General features: G+C 42.0%; 1 long non-coding RNA gene across 2 annotated transcripts in view; it reads left to right on the forward strand.

Moving 5' to 3' along the window:
* Positions 1-1,402: 1,402 nt before the first annotated feature.
* LOC308479324 overlaps positions 1,403-15,301 on the forward strand; it is a 207,150-nt gene continuing 193,251 nt past the window's right edge. Inside the window, exons 1-2 of one of the 2 annotated variants that reach the window (XR_013987607.1) lie at positions 1,403-1,733; positions 1,868-2,161. This is a non-coding gene — a long non-coding RNA (uncharacterized lncRNA). Of the gene's footprint in view, positions 2,162-15,301 lie in introns of both variants that reach the window. The other variant, XR_013987606.1, reaches the window with a different exon arrangement.

A 15,301-nucleotide genomic window follows, 5' to 3' on the forward strand; every position in this document is an offset into this window, starting at 1 on the left:
TGCCTTCAGATGTCTTCTAAAAGTCTGGTAGTTGTTGTTCTCTTTGACATCTGGTGGGAGGGCGTTCCGCAGGGCGGGCACCACTACCGAAAAGGCCCTCTGCCTGGTTCCTTGTAACTTGGCTTCTCACAGTGAGGGAACCGCGAGAAGGCCCTTGGCGCTGGACCTCAGTGTCCAGGTAGAACAATGGGGGTATACTGGACCTTCAGGTATACTGGACCAAGGCCGTTTAGGGCTTTAAAGGTCAGCACCAACACTTTGAATTGTGCTCGGAAACACAATTGTGAATTGTGCTCGGAACAGGAATACCATTTGAACATTCCTTGTTGGCCTGATGTTAATTAAGATTGTTTCAAATTTGGTCAAAGTGACCTTTATGGCTCCCTTTTCTGGTAAAAGTTGAAATAATGCCTCTTAGCTGCAAATAATGGAACTATTTCAATTTATCATTATTCATTCAGTGTCTTTGCTCATCTAAAGACTATAAGTTTCCTCTCAATTATGTCCATGAATCTTCCTAACTCATGAATAATCCAAGTATATTTATTTCCAGAAAAGTCAAAGCTTTATTTAAATACAAAGTTGGCTAATGACGTTTCAATATACCCCCCCCCCAATTTATCTTAGAAGATAATGTTGCTAATATATTCATGGATTACTGCATAGATTTAGGCTAGTTTTAAATGATTTTCTGTTGAATCAAGATGACTTCGAACATTAATGCTAGAAAGAATTCTTGCTCTAACAGGCACCATGGTTATTTCATATGCATAATTTTAAGCAACTGGCATTCCATATCATTGGGGGCTCCTGTATTATTCAGTGTCGTGTTTGATTGGCCTCCACATACAAAATGTGAAAAGGTATCCAGTCCTTTGAAAAGACCTCCCCCACCCCCCAAAAAAGAAGCTAACTTCTAACCCTTGTGCTTGCAAAGACATACATGCACAATGGTACTCTGACCTCTAAAGAGGGGTGAAAGCATATTCTGCTCTTCCTTCAAGGAGCTCAGAACAACACAGTATCACTGGAGGGCAGGGCAGGTTGAAAGATAGCATCTTGCTCTGGGCCACTTAAAGAGCTTTATAGGTCAGTCTATGAAGTGTTCACATCTAAACCCTGCACTTTATTGACTGTATCACGTTTATTATTTTTGCTGGATTTGATCCAGAGTGGAACTCTGCTCAAAAGACACAGGACAGAAAAGGGGATGTGCTTTTTTTCTTATTCCTTTTTCCAACTGCAGCCTCCTGAAAGACTGATCTGGAAGATTGGGACTGTTAGGAAAACACTGGGACCTAATTTGAATAATAGAATGTCTGGCATCTGGTGGGTGGAGCTTTTGTGTTGTGCTCTGGAATCAGCCCCTCCCTTTGGGTGTTCAGTTAAGTTCAGTTAGAGCAGGCACCCCCAAACTCGGCCGTCCAGATGTTTTGGGACTACAACTCCCATCATCCCTAGCTAACAGGACCAGTGGTCAGGGATGATGGGAATTGTAGTCCCAAATACAGCTGGAGGGCTGAGTTTGGGGATGCCTGAGTTAGAGAGAGAAACTGTCATTCTTGCTTCATGAGGTTGCTTTAGTTTCTCTCAGACAGTATGCTTTTGTGTTACAGTTTTCTTTGTTAAAGCTTTGTTTGACATATACGCGAGCCGCTTAATATACGCGAGCCACTTACATTGCTGAAAGAAAAGAAACTCTGCTGAAGAATGGTGGAATATCCTAAACTTGGGTGAGTGAGGGGATATTCCCAGTCTGACAGGAGAATTAATTTTTCCTAAATCACCTCCATCAACCACAACAGGGACACCCTCCAAAAAAGCATGGAGGGAGGATCTGGGAATATTACCTTTCTCCTTCCTCCAGCAGGTGCTTCCATTGCATCCCAATCTCTTCCTTCTGTGTAAAGCAGCTGGAGGAGAAGGAAGAGAAGAGAGAGAATGAAAAAAGCTGTGAGTGGAGATGGGCTTTTCCCATCCTTTGGCCACCCTGGGAAACTCAACAAACCTGCTGCACCTGGAACTGAGTGTGGAGGCTGCAGCTGAATGGGACACAGCTGTGGGCAGCCTGAGGAAATGCCATCCACCTGGGGCCTGCCCATTAACAGCAAGTCTAGAGGGAGAGACTAGAGTCTGCTGTTTTCCAGGAGCTCTTCTCATGGTAAGACTTTTGAGGGTGAGCTGAGAGTTTGCTGGAATCTGAGTCAGAACCCAGAGGCTGTGTCAAAAGGAAAAGGATCTTGATTTTTTAAAATTGGGTTTTATAAACATGAAAAACATTATACAAACAAGTATACCAAGCTTTCTCATGTCATTTGTGTAACACAAAAATAGCGTAATCTAAATTTTGCACTTTAGTAATTAAGAAGCGTAAATCTCTTCTGTTGAATGGCACACTGCAAAGTTCCCTTGTGTAACCTTTTTTCTTTTCTGAAGTTGTTGCTGATTTCTTGTTGTCTGATCTTGTGGTGTTTAGTGTCACTGGCTTTGGCCGCAATAAACTTGAACTTGAACTTGAAAATAGCGTAATGTGGAAAAATATCTACAACATATGTTTCATTATTAGTGGTCAGTGTACAAGTTCTTGGTTCATGAATTGGTTTAAACAATTAGGAAGGGAAAGAGGGGGAAATGGTGAGTGGTGTGGTGTGGTTATGCTTCCATTATTCTACTTAGTGTGTGAGAGGGGTTCTGTCGGCTTTACTTGTATGGGTTCTCTTACTATTCTCTTGTTGTATTTCCCTGGTGGTGAGAGAGGTTGGGGGTGGCTTAGGGTGTGGTTGGTTGTCTTTGGTTAGCTGCAGTGCGAATTGTTTTTGTGTGTGAGTGTGTATTTTTGAATCAGGTTAGCCAGATTGATTCGTATGCTGTCGGCAGTTTCTTGTTGTGGTCTTGTTGGGCTGATTTTTATATATTAGTAACTTCGCACTGAGGCAACATTTTTATATGTAACTGTGTATTTTTGTGATACTTGTTTAAGTTGTCTGTTGTTGCTTCTTGTTTGCACACCGTTTAAAGATACTATTAATATATTAAGAGGTATAGCAATTAAATAATCAAATGAAAACCAAGGGCAAGCCTGAACTCAAAGCTTTGTTTTTACTGGTATCAGAGACCACTGCCACAAACATGTGATTAAGTAAACAAAAGCCCTTCCCACTAGGGTCTAATAGGTTTGCATGGCTATAGATGTATTCTTTGACTCAGTAACATGCAGATGAGGGCAATGGATTTCAGTGGAGTGTACACAAGTACAGCAGCATGAAGGATTGGAGTCTTACTTGGGTTTTTCATGGTATCTGAACTGATTTACATCTCCAGTGTAATAGTAGTCGTGTCCCAGCCAAAATTCTAAAGAACTGCAATTACAAGATAAATAGTGCAGTGCCTGCTACCATTCACCTCGCAGGGTCATTTATAATGAAGCACTGGAATCCTCAAGAGGGATTACCAGGGAGCTGAACCAGTATTTAATGTCTGGCATCTTGAAAAATATATTGTCCAAAAGACCATGTGATTGCCATTAAAACAATCCCTTTGGACTGTTTGATTTAAGAAGCTGGTGGCAGGAGGCAAATTCTAAGCAGATGCAACTAGAACGCAAGGTTAACAACAGAGTGCCTAGCCATAAAAAAAACCCTCTTTAACAAAATGTAAGCACACCAACAGAGAGACACATCTTTATCACTACTCCACAACATAACCAACTTTGGAAGCACATATGCATGCACACACTCCAAGGCAAAGTCAGCTTACATGTGTTTTATAACATGGTGAAAGCAGTAACAACTCCTCCGCGACTAAGGTTACTTCATATGCCAAGTACTGTTGAGTACTTCAAGTGTCAGCGAAATGGCAAGTTCATTTGTCTTCTTGAATGCAGATCTTAAAATAGAGAAAGATCTTTGCTCTGTAAATGCAAAATGATAATTGAGCTGCAAATCTCAATGGCCGATTAAAACACAGAGGAAGAAAGTGGTGGCAGAGGTGCTGGCTAATTAGTCACCCTAAATTTCAGAGAGTTACCAGTTATGACACTACTAGATCAGCCTCTGGATGAGGAGTCATACCATGAAATCATATGAGAAAGTGTTTTATTTCTAAGCTTGGTTGCAACAGCTTTGAGGACATATGGAGTCCACAGTAATTCAACCACCTGTTGTGTTTCTTTGCACATTTTCTAGTTGAGTGTCTCAATCTGGCCGTCTTTTCTCAAGCCCAGAAACTCCTGTGTACAGACTGAATCCACCTGCATCTATGGTGTCTGCATAAATTTTCATGAAGAAAGTTGATTTTTATGTCCCTCCCTTTTCACAACCCAATTTGCTCCCTCCATTTTGAGTTATAGGGAGAGCCAGAGACACACAACCAAAGCAGGCCCATGTGTCTATATAAGTGCAAATAGGTTTCTGGGTTTGGACCCTGCTGTTTACTTGTTTGAGGCGGATTATCCAGAAATGGAAACAGTGCTCAATATGGAGATAATATTACTTTGTTCTTTTAAAAACAACTTTTCTTCTCTTTAATTTTTAAGGTTTTCCATGGTTTGCTTCTCCTTAGCGTTCATTTTCTCCATTCCTCTGCCATTACTCTTATTTAGGAATGGATAAAATGGTCAATTTCAGTTTCTCATTCCCCCCCCCCCATCTTAAATTCACTTTGTCATCATCATCTTGCCATTTTTTTAAAAAAAGGGACCCTCCTAAAAATTTGTCTTCATTTTAATGAACATTTCTCCCAATACACACATTTTTGCAAATGGCTCCCCCAAATAGAATGCATTTTTGTATGTCCTTTTCATCATACCATGGGTTTTTATGGGCACTCCCCCTAATACATGCATTCCTGTACACATTTTTTTGGCTAGAAAACTGAACTGCAAAAACTGAAAAGTGTGAATTTTAAAGGAGAGCTGTGCTTTGGTTTGCATACTATTTTGGAAAGTTTGAAATGGATAGGTGCACATCAGTGGCATGCGGTGAATTTTTTTTTGTAGGGGAACAGTTAAAGGCAGAGGTGCCAGCTTGCAAAGGCAATTGGGGGGGGGGGGCGACTTCATGCACATGTCTTCCTGAAGTCATGTGTGTGAACATCGTGCTTCCCTCTCTAAGCTGGACAGAAGCTTCCCGGGCTTTGGGAAGGAGGTGCCGGGGAACATTTAGGGGCTAGCCTGGTCCACTGACTTTTACTGGTCCTGGAACTCCCTGTTTTGCTTTGTTTTAAACCTTTGCCAACATATCATTCCCCTTTCCTTTTACTCCTTTCTGTTGACCCCACGTTCCTTTTCATGTCCACTATTCTTCTGTTTATATCTCAATTGAATTGCAAGCCAGGATACTTGTCATTTCATGTGTTTGCGCAGTGGCTCATATATTTTAGACCCTCTAGTTAAATGGTAAAGAAAAAAAGTGAAGTTGTGAATCATTTATAATTTTTCTGACTAGTATATAGCCACAACAAAGCAAGGTCAAAGAAGCAAAAGGGAAAGCATATTTTAAAAGGCTTCATCAATTAAACCAGAACATTGCTATTTGTGCTAAAGTAGAAGGAATAAAACTGCATAAGGTCATCATAATTACCAGGGAGCCTCCTTTTGTTTCATCAAATTCAAAGGCACAGTTTTGTTCCGGGTCATCTTCTTAATTTTACAGTGGCACAGAACTATCTACAATTATTCCAAAATACCTTCCTTGATTAGCTAGTAGTAAGTAATTCAGTAGTCAGTGGGTTGCTCAAGATGTGTTCTTTTTTCAAAGTGGAAGTTCAATATAACTTAACTGTTAAAGAAACTCAGTGTTCCAAATAAAATTGCCATGCATCTGTGGCCAAAGTACATGTGACACTAATTACGTATCTTAAGTTGTATGTTTGTCCAGATGCAAATTGATCGGGCTACCAAATCTACAGAGGGTGGAGGAATTTAACTCTCTCATCCTCTATCACGGTCTAGATGAAAATTGCCCTTCCAAAATTGCTACTTGCATGAGAGGAAAGATTCCATTAGTGCAACACTGGAGGGGGAGGGATTTTTCTGTGTGTCACCTTTTCTCTTCCCACCACCTCCCCATCACTCCAGAACCTAATTGAGCTCTACTGAGCCTGCTATTTGCATTTGAAAAAAGATTCACACAATCTAACATTTAGTATGTGCAGTTTGGCCCTGACAAATTCAAATGAAGACAATAAAAGAGAAATATAAAAGTTGCCTTAGTTTTCTGGGAAGGAAGAGAGAAATGCACACATTAAGGCACACACAGGTGGATGGTACCTCCCCCTACCCCTTTGCTTCACACCAAATTGATCCCTATAGTTTCAGATAGCAAATGTATTGTTAAAAGCAAGTACATGTCAAATTATTTTCAGCATCTTAGGGGCTGAAGAAGACTAACTTTTTACTAGTTAGGATGGGGTAGCTATAGAGATTTAATTTGAGTAAAAAGAACAAGGTTGATTTAACAAGAATGAGGAATTCTATTGAAATACTCTCTGCAACTTCTAGCACCTCCCAAGAATCAGATTTATTTAAACTTTGGGCTTTGCATGGCCATTTTGGTGGAAAGGGATGTGGGATAGCAACTATCTATCCATATGCTTCTTATTACCCCATGCAAGCTGTAAGTAGAGATGCCATATTGGAGGGACATATGCACAACTTCCCTCTTGCTACATTGAAGCTCTGCAACTTGCACTTCCTTAAAAAATGCATAGTTGAAATTATTGTACTGTACAGTGCTTATATTCCACCTTTCATCAAGAACATGAGGCGGCATACTCACCTTTTTATCCTCACAATAACTCCTGTGAGGTAGATTAGGCAGAGAGAGAGTGACTAGCTCAAAATCAGCCAGAGAACTGAAGAAAGAATTGAATCCTTGACACCCAGCTCCTAGTTCAATCCACTAACTAACAGCTACACCTCACTGTCTCTCACATTGAAGATAATTAAAGTAAAATATAATTACAGAGGAATAGAGGAGGTGATGATCTTGTAAATACGTTTGAACCAAGCTAATTTATAGGTCAAAATGTGCACTTTGAATTGTACCCTGGAGGCTGCAAGCCTGCAAGATGCCACATAAGCAGGGAAGCATGAAGTTAAGACAAAATGCTCGCTATTGCATTCCATGAAAGCAGAATATGAGAAAAAAAAGTGCTACTGGGAGCCTATCCTGAGCCATCACAACAAAATTGGATAGGAATAATAAGAAATGAATATTCAACCAAAATAATGAATGAAGAAAGCGACTGAATGGCTGATTTTCAAGTAATGAGCATAGTCAATTTCCTCACATTTTATACAGCACAAAACAAGTTTCCATCAGGAAAGTCACAAGGCATATCCCTTTCCAGATGTTTTATTGAATTATTTAAATACATGAGTCTATTAGCACCAATTCATGTCAGCGCTACACTTCAGGTGTGAAACGATCTTAAACGAATATCAGATAAAGGATGGACCTGTTGCAGCAATAGATTTACTGTTATGGATTTAAGAGGTCTCCACTGTATTCACATTACTTTATTGCCATTTAGTGCACTCTAATTAAAAATAAAAAGACTTCTCCTTGCCTTCCCCCCTCTTGTGCATTTCTGGAGTGATTTAGCTTTAAAGCGAAAGAGCAAATGACAGATCACAGGAAAATGTTAAACTATAAATCACCTACTTCTCTGGACACACTGACTATTTATGAGGTTGGAGGGTGAATTCTAGTTAAGTTTCCAGGCATTTGGATACATTAATTCACCTGCGTCACTGTATCCACCATGCACCATACTTCTGTGGATGTTAGTTGCTGCCTTACTGAAAACCTGCCAAACATTTAGCAGGTCCTTGCCGGTTCCAACTGAGCCATGTTACAGCCTGGCAGAATGACTGCAGGGGGTCACTGAAACATGCAATGCATAGAGATATCAGTTCAGGTTGCTAGCAATGACCTCTGGTCATTGTAAGGGAAGAACAGACAGGAGGACAAATCAAGTTTATCCATATTTTAGAGGTATTTTGGTTAGAGGTGGGCTCTAGCTTTTTCTGGGGGCGGGGGAACAAAAAGAAGCCGGCTGTAAAGCCAAGGGAGAATGAGAGAAATACTGCCAAGATTTCAGGGAGGAAGGAGTTTGTTTGGCTTACCTTCCATCAAGGGCAGAGAACCTCAGGCCTAGGGACTGAATGTGACCCTTCAGGTCGCCACAGGATTCCCATCACACTTCTTCCCCAGGCCCACTGCCTGTTCCCAGCCACACCCATAAGCAGCCTTGCTTCACAATCTCCTTGACTGTTTATGCCTGACTAAAATATGTCCTTTAATTCCAATAACTGCTTGCCTGGATGAAGAATAGTGAAGGGTGTGTGTGTGTATGTAGAAGCTAGCATAGCGTACATGAAACAGTTACATTCATTGTTCTTCCCACTTTTGTCTCTGGTTCCACACACCCCTGCCATGACTCCTGAAAGGTTGCTCAGAAGGTACTGCACCCCTCAGGCTGAAAAAAGTTAACCACCCCTGCTTTACATAGAGTCATAGAGTTGCAAAGTACCCCGAGAGTCATCTAGTCCAACTTCCTGCAATGCAGAAATCCATAACTAAAACATCCATGACAGATGGCCATCTAACCTCCGCTTAAAAACCTCCAAGGAAGAAGAGTCCGCAACCTCCTGAGGGAGTCCATTCCACTGTTGAACAGCTTTTACTGTCAGAAAGTTCTTCCTGATGTTTAGTCGCAATCTCCATTCTTGCAACTTGAATGCATTGATTCAAGTCCTACCTTCCAGAGCTTGGTCCATCCTCCACATGACAGCCCTTTAGATATCTGAAGATGACTATTATATCTCCCCTCAGTGTCCTCTTTTCCAAATGTCTCAAACATTCCTCATAAAGCAGATGAAGGCACCATCCAATTGTGCTGATGCTGAAGTACCATGGCTCACCCCGTCGCAGGGATTCAAACCGCTGACCTACCAATTGGCAAACCCTAGGTGGTTTAACCCACAGCGCCACCCCTGAAAGCAAATCCCAGTAACCTCTGAAGCAGTGAGATTTAGAAAATGTAAATAGGCTTTAATAATAATTAATGAATAGCATCAAGATCCAACAATCAATGTTTATTTTGCTTAATAAGTGGGATTACAGTCTTTTAATCCTACTTTCCCTTTCTACACTGCTATCTGTGCAGAGCTAGACATGTTTTTAAAAAAGTTAAAATAAGTGATCTCTCAAACGATGTGCAGAGCAGCATAATGTTCTGGACAACAGTTATTTTATCCTATGTTTATTATGTTAATTTGCTGCAGATTTTCAGTATATCTGTAGCAAAGTGGATCATTATAAGAGCCTCTGCTCATCATGGAAAACATTTCTGTTTGTTTTTCATTATCTCTTTCTTGTAGCAGCTGATTTTTCAATATTCATAAAAATAAAAGGTCCATTGTGCAGTGTATTATACACTCCTGCCAGAATCTGCTTAGTTTCCCCTCTGAAAGCTGAGCGAATCCTGCTTAGCATTATATGGCTGTCCTTAGCTCTCTTTTTAGCGGTGGCTGCCAAACCATTTGGAATTACTTGCTGTCTTTGTAACTTACACAAATGCCTGCTGGGGACTGAGATTAATACCAATTCACAGTGTATAACCTTTCCCACCTGCTCTCACTTTTACTATTAGGATTGCCTTTTCCTGGGAGGAACAGTAAAAGAGGGTGATTTTCCTTGTTAAAGGTTGTCCTGGTTAAAGGATATTCTTTCAGCACCATTCCATAGTTTCTTGTTTTCTTTCTCTCCTTTGTTGATCCAGCTGTCTTTACAAGTTCCAAGTGTTGCCTTGTTAGATTAAAGCAGACTGAACTGAAGGGCGGGGGGGGGGGTACCTAAATGCAAGCATCCCTGCAAGTGTTGCCAGCTCTCATTCACTCTGACTTGAGCAAGCCTATGCCTAGAGATATCCACCATGAATTGGGCCGAAAAGGTGGCTTGAAAATAACCTGTTTTCCGTGGAGTATAAAGAGAGGAAAAATTTCCACTAGCCATTAATTGTCCCTTCTAAGATCTTATGCACCGCTCTTCAGCTCCTCCTATTCAGGAACTGTGACAGGTGTTTAATAATGAATAGTGAAGTGTTAAATTGTATGTATATGAAGTCATTTTTCCTGATCACCGAAATTCCCCCCCAAAAAACCCTTTAGCAGCTGCACGTTAAATTCTGCAGGTTATGCCGCCAGAAAAGAATAATTCCTAACCCATAGAGCCATTCATGTATCAATTTAAATGCATTTGTCTGTGTGATGGAATAAAGCAGCTACTCTGTGAATGAAAAGCAGAGGAAAAGAATAATTCATCTAACCTTCACAATGGAAGAAAGTGGATGAGAATATGGTAATTATCTCAATGAAGTTTGACTGGGGCTCTAGTTTCATTACTCATGGAGGAAGCGGTGATTTCTTTTATAAATATAATCGTTTAGAACCATTCTGTTCTTCTTTCGGTTAAGCAAATAATAAAGTGCTTTAAGGAACTTTATGACAGTTTTGTTTTCATGGATGATGGGAGAGAATCAGGGAAGCATGTGCTTTCTTTCTAGGAAAATGAGGGGTCAAATCTAAAAACAACATTCCGCCCCCTAATCCGATAATGATTGGGTCTTTCCTAGGCCTGCTCGCAAGATGTAAGTGTGGTTATTGAAATGCATGGAATGGAGGGCAGGATTGCATCCACAAATCCTGCTCCCAACCTCTGTACATGCAGCTGCAGGTACAGACAGAGGCTGGATCTAGACACATCAAAGAAGTGCTTCAGTTAAAGGCATTGTAAAGTTTGTATGAGAAATCAGATTGGCAAAAACAGAACTCCACAGCGCCATCTGGTGTCACAATGTTAGAATGCATATACAACACATATAAAGTGCTTTTTCTTTGCCAATGTAGCTGAGTCCGGAGCCTGTGCATGTGTGAACATGCATGCAATTGGGAATGCTGCCATTTTCAGTATTCCCTTTTGCCTGCAGGCTGTGTTCACACCAGCTAGCATGATCTTGCTGCAATCTCCTATTCCACACACTCAGAAAACATATCTCTTGTGAGCAGGGCTTCTCTAGTTACACAGCAGCTGGTTTAATATGTTATTTATTTATTTGATAAAATTTACACACCGCTTGAGTGTAAAAAAAAAAATCCTCAAAGCAGTTTATAAAAACAATGAAATAGAGAAAAATTAACAACCATACTGTAAACATACAACAATTAAAATGTTAAAACAGATTAAAATTAGCATAACTTTCTAAACATATGGGTAGATGTTATAGAGAAATAGGCTGAGTGTCACCAGCATACTGATGGCGCTCCAAAACTCCTAATGTCCACTCCCAACAGCTTCGTAGAAGAAGATGCCAAGGACCACTTTATTCTTATTCCATATTTTTTTCAGGGTTAAAAACACATGAGCAGAAATGAGCCTTGGTGACCTCTTGCACAAAGTACACATTGAAGGCTACATGTCAAGCAGATCCAGGGATGTTATGTGGCAGAGGCAGCTTGTCTTGTTTTGCCACCGAGGCAAAACAGGAAGGAGCTATCATTTGCCCACTCCCTCTTGCCACTGCCACTGCAGCCTCGCTTACCACAATCTCATGAGGCTTTCATGAGATCTCCCCAAAACCCAACAGAACCAATTCTCCTTGCTTCTCTGGCGGCAGCCAAAGGGCTTTGGTTTTTGCTTTGTTCCTGTTCCTTTTGTACAGAGGCTTAGATTTTCCATTTTCCCACCGAATCTTCATCCCCCCCCTCCCATTTGTAAAGCTTATCTAATCAGTTTTTATAATCGTGCCATCTGAACCAGGAGCGGGGGTGGTTTCAGCAATAAAATGGTGAGGCGGGGAGACCATGCCATTATTCCTATCCAGGCTGGGAATCCTTGTGGCTTCTTATTGTAAAAGGAAAAAAAGAGTTTCCCTCACAAAAATTTGATGTCACATCTAGCGTGACCCTTGACAATGCTGCTTTAAGTGCATATATTGAAGCTTTCTTTGTTCCTGCATAGATAGGTACCTTCCCTTTGTTCTTCACTTGGAAATAACACTGGACAAAAATGAAACGTACACTGAAGAAAGGCCTGAGGATAGCATGTACTCAGCCCAGAACAAATGGAGGAAATTTCTCAATAAAACTATCATAATTTGCTTTATAACAGAGTTTCCAGACTGGCTTTCTGGCTTGGCTTCTCTCTCATGCCTTTACCTTAACTTTCTTTTTCTTGGTTAAAAACAAACAAACCCAAAACCAAACCCAAAACCAATCAAAACCAAATCTACTTACAGCTTGTTATCTGACTGGCTGAAGTCCTTACTCTAGGATAGAGCTATTACAGTTCCAATTTCATTAGACCACTCCCCTTCTCCAGTGGGTGGCACTGCGGACGTGCATCTGGGATCTCCCAGTGACCCGGCAGTGGGCAGAGGGAATGCTGCCCATGTCATTAGGACTCCCAGCTGAGTCACGCCCCCCGGCCAACCAATCAGGTTAGCCAGGGGGCGTGGCCAATGCTGTTTAAACTGCAGCGCGGCTGAGGGCAACCTCCATTTGCCTTCTTGTTGGAGCTCTTTGCTGTAGTCATCGCCTTTGTTCATTGCTCTCAAGCAGCCACTTTGCCCAGGCTCCATCAGCTACAAGGCAGCTATAATCCCCGCGCCCACGAGATCAGCTGTGAAGCAGCTCCTCTGTCCTTGCATTTGTCTTATCGGAGAGCTTGTGTACTAGCAAAGCACAGCATGGTCAAGGGCTGGAGAGTGCCATTAAAGTTCCAATATCATTAACAGATTTTCTGCAGTTCTTGAATATAGATCGTTCGAGCACTGTGCTTTAAGAATAGCTACCCAACTTTAAGCATTCACTTTATACATGAAAGAGAATGTGCCTTTTGCAATATTTGCACACATACATTTCCCACCACTCCAAAGCGGGGGGGGGGGGGGAATGCATTTTCTATAATTTGAGTCAGTATCATTATTATTATAAAGACAAGATGGGGTTACTGCAGTAGCCATAGCAACAGAATCAGGGGAAGGAAGAAGAGAATGGCTAAGATCTCTCTCTGTGTGTGTGTCAGGGCTTTTTTCAGCCGGAACTCACTGGAACTCAGTTCCAGCACCTCTCAGGTGGCCACCATTACTATTATAAGACAACAAGGGGGGTGTTCATGGTGAGTTCCAGCACTTCTTTTTCTAGAAAAATAGCACGTGTATGTGTGTGTAGACAGACAGAGGGGAAGAGAGAGAGGTGTATGAGAGAGGATACGATATTAGAAAAGCCATCCAGACAATTCTAAAACAGCAAGTAATATAATCTGTTGGTCAATTATTGCTCATATCTCATTTTTATAGTAATTTTGATCCAGAGTTGCACTAAGTGACATAACAAAGGATGCCCCCCATAGGCAGAGGCACGGAGGCAATTTTCACCAATTCCTTATTCTTGCTGGATTCCCCTATGCCCCCCTGTCTGCTCCCAGAAATTGAATGACCCTCAGAACACCACAGGTGATTATACTAGGCAGGGTCAGTCCACCCATGAGACAAGGTGAGGCGCTCACTTCAGGAGGCAGGATCCATAGTGGCAGCAAATCTGGCCTACAAAGGAATGCATCACCAGCTGCTGTTGCCCCAGTGGCAGTAATGGGGACCAGATCTGCTGCCTCCTCAACAGCCCCCTGCCCAATGCTGCCTCTACAGCAGCCTCTTGGTGAATAGAAGGCACTGCTGGTACCCTCCTAGGGAAGAAATAGTGGAGGCTGCCCTCTGGGATCTCTCTTCAAGTATCCCTGCTGCTGAGGAAACATTTCTAGAATTGTGCTGTTGTTAAGCATGTCACAGCAAAAGAAACAGAGCAGTATGAAGTTGTGATGACATCAGGTTTGTATACCACATTCAAAAAAGTAAAAACGCTAATTAATTCAAGCTATCTGCTTTGTGTATATAAAGCCTTTAAAAAGGCCAGGCATGGGACCCTAATTAAAATCTATTAAAAACAGTAAAAAATATAGGAAACAATTATGACAACATACTAATATATTTTCAAGAGAGCTGAAACTAACAGAAGCTTTAGGTCCGTAATACTTCTTTGTCTATCGGTGAAAACCACCCTCAGTTAACGCCTTTTGTTTTAAGAACAACTAGAATGAAAATGCTAGACTTCCATGCAGCACATTCTGATCAATGAGCCAAATAATGAAATTCTATTAGCCTTATATAGTAGCAATAACAGAGGGGCCGAGCAATCTAAATCCTGGCTGGGCAGTGGCAGGGACAGTCCCATCATTTGTACCAGCCAGAGAAGCAGAGGGTAGAAAAAAGGCAGCTGTGAACTATGTCAGCCTGGAGTTGGCATGCCGACTGGGCCTGTACAGGGCCTGATGCTGTCAAGTGAAAGCAGTGGGGTTGGCTTGGGATCCAGCAGATCCCAGGCTGGCTTTGCCCCTTTTTCTGGTTCTTTCCAAAGGCTACCACAAGCAAAATGTGCACCAGCTGTACTTCTGCCGCTACCTGCAGTGAGCAGGAATTACTCCAACGCGGGTGGCGCTATGGGTTAAACCACAGAGCCTAGGACATGCCGATCAAAAGGTCGGTGGTTCGAATCCCCGCAATGGGGTGAGCTCCTGTTGCTCGGTCCCTGCTCCTGCCAACCTAGCAGTTTGAAAGCACATCTAAGTGCAAGTAGATAAATAGGTACTGCTCCAGGGGGAAGGGAAACAGCGTTTCCGTGTGCTGCTCTGGTTCGCCAGAAGCGGCTTAGTCATGCTGGCCACATGACCCGGAAGCTGTACGCCGGCTCCCTCGGCGAATAAAGCAAGATGAGCGCCACAACCCCAGAGTCGGTCATGACTGGACCTAATGGTCAGGGGTCCCTTTACCTTTACCTATTTACTGTACTATATTACTAATTCAATAACCAAGCAGTCTGGTCAAAAAGGGACAGATCACTGTGTCCCTCAACTGTTTGGCAGAAGGTGAGGAGGTTCAATGCTAGTAGCCTCTTAGCAGGCTAATACAAACGTTTGCAGGTTCTGTTGCTCAGCCAAGAACCTCCTGCTCCACAACTGGTCTTTCAAGCAGGGCACTTCCTAATCAACAACTTGAATTGGAATTTGAGGCCTCTGTAGGTAAGTGCCTCCACTTCTGCTCACCATCCTGCCCTCTCATCATGCTCTCTTGCCTTTCACCCAGCTTCCTTTTATCTCCCACCACCAAAGAGGTAAAGCTAGGCTAGAGATCTGCTTCTCCAGATGTTGCTGAAGTTTACTGTTTAGATTTGCCAAATTCGTGG

The sequence above is a fragment of the Podarcis pityusensis genome, assembly GCF_964106645.2.
Source record: "Podarcis pityusensis genome assembly, chromosome: 1".
Taxonomy (NCBI): domain Eukaryota; kingdom Metazoa; phylum Chordata; class Lepidosauria; order Squamata; family Lacertidae; genus Podarcis; species Podarcis pityusensis.